Raw genomic sequence first — 2516 nt, 5'->3', positions numbered from 1 at the left:
GCTTTAAGGCCAGACTGTGCACATATGTAAATGTAATGGCTGTTGAATGCCTAGTTATTTTTTAAAAAGCTATAACGTTACTATAGAAGTCTATGGGAAAACATTTGGTTGTGTGTAACCTGTAAGAGAGGAATAAATGAAGAGTGAGACAACATAGCAAAAACGATACGGAAAGTATCTCCTTTGTCTGCCAGAGTGAATGTCGCTTTGCTATGTAGAGATCAATCAAACAACAGTAGCGGAACACATGTGCATGTATAAGAGATGAAGCACTTGATATTCCGCCTCAGAAATTTCTTGAAATAAATAATTATGCCTCACACTGTTGAAAGAAAAGAAAAATGACATTTTTGCAAGGTGTTGTTCTTTTTAATAAAATTAGGCTCATGGTTTTTAAATAATGAAATATCTGTTCTTTTAGCTGTAGCTGAAACACACACACACACACACACACACACACACACACACACACACGCTGACAATAGTTTGATTTTTAAAATGTTTTAGAATATGAATCAGCAAACAAAGAACATGGTGTTTGAGAGACTTTTATGTATCCACACACACACACTAACAACCACACATTCGTTATATAGAAACAGAATACCATATTCATCCTCAACATCTAATCGATCTACGGAGTTTTTGAAGTGTGGTACAGTGAAGTGTGTATGATCGATATAACACCTATACATTCGCACCAATAAGCCATACATCATTTTTTCCTCCCTGACATTAATTACTAAATTTAATAAATCAAGGCAAATTTATGATAAGTATCGGACCAGATCAAGATCAAGATTTGCATAAAAGGTTTCCGACCCATATACACGTATAAAAATACAATATAAACACAAAAATTTGTGAATTAAATGACTCATTGTTTGTTTCCTTAATTCCAATGAATGTTTCCAGAATATAGCAAAATTGATGTGTACAGAGTCGCTGAGGTGTCTGAAGTCGAACGATAGATAATACATTATTGTAAACATAGAAATATTTTTCAATATACATTTTTTTTAAAACATTATATTCGTTATATAGAAACAGAATACCATATTCATCCTCATCATGGGACTTGCATAATGGACAAAAGTTGTAAATGTTTAGGAATGGATTTATGCCGACCAGAATTAATAGCAATATCCGTTGAACCAAGTATAAAGCTACTGACTATATTTCCTAAGTGCCTTGATGTTAAGGAAGAGATATATTTTTGCAGTTTGACTTGTAAAAGGTCAATATGCATCATACCTTGTACCGTCATATAAAGCACCACATGTCAACTATCTTTGTCGAATTTTATCAATAAACATAATGTAATTGCTAACTCCTTGATTTAACAACACATAACTATATCCATACGATAAAAAAACGTTTCGTATCTTGAAAGTCCATGTTGTATAAACAATAATATGACAATGAAGCATCATATTATATGACCGAACCATCACCTTATACAGCGGACATTTAGAATTTATAGTCTTTCTTAGTTCTAATACTTGGTATTAACATCTTATACAGCTTGGCCCTCACGCTATGAAGGTTTATACTCCAATGAACCAACACAAAGTGAAAGTCAATTCTTATAATTTGTATTCCTTTTTTTTACTTCAAAGGATGTATGGCTAGATCTATTCACAATTTTATTTGGTACATGTGACTTCATGATTACATAGTCAGCCATACAACAACCAGCTGTATCGCGGAATACAATATTTCCTCAGCAAAACCCATCTGACACAACACATGTATTCAAATAATATCACCATTAGATGAGAATGATCTGTTAATATGTAATACGTAATACATTTTACATCAAGTACAAGAGGTCAAAATGGCCGACCCGATAAACAGCAGAGATTTCTAATATTGTTAATAAAAATGTGGCAGTTACATGTTTTAGTCATCATGGATCAGTTGGCCGATCATTTAAAGGGCTAACCACGGTCATGTGACCGAACCCTCGTCCAATGGAAAAGCCGTACATCGTGTGAACTCCAAATTAAAAAATTACATAAAGAGAAAACCTACCCCATTCGCCACAAACCATACTATCAAGGGCCGGTTGACGTAAAGAAATTTTTACATGCTCGTAAATGTATTTTTTGCAATGGACTCAAACCTCTGAAAACGCCATACTTCAGAAACATACAAACGTATTGCAATTGGTTGAATTTGATAAATAAAAGGAATTACCTCTATATATTCATTTTGCACTTTTAGATACTTTTAGATACCTCTCCTAAATATATAAATATTAGTTTTATTCAAATTAACATTTAGCTTCCATTCAGATATTCCATCCGAATATCTTGCCAAAATAAGGAAGAGAATTTATGGATGTCAACTTCTTTATTATGAGGAACACAACGTTTCAGAGTATATACTCCTTCATCAGGTGAATGATGAAGGATGAAGGAGTGAGCATATACTCCGAAACGTTGTGTTCCTCATAATAAAGAAGTTGACATCCATATATTCTCTTCCTTACGTTTTTCACTTCTAAATGCCTT

Source organism: Haliotis cracherodii, unplaced genomic scaffold, assembly GCF_022045235.1.
Source record: "Haliotis cracherodii isolate W230 unplaced genomic scaffold, xgHalCrac1.p SCAF_9, whole genome shotgun sequence".
Taxonomy (NCBI): Eukaryota; Metazoa; Mollusca; class Gastropoda; order Lepetellida; family Haliotidae; genus Haliotis; species Haliotis cracherodii.
This window is presented reverse-complemented; position numbering follows the sequence as displayed.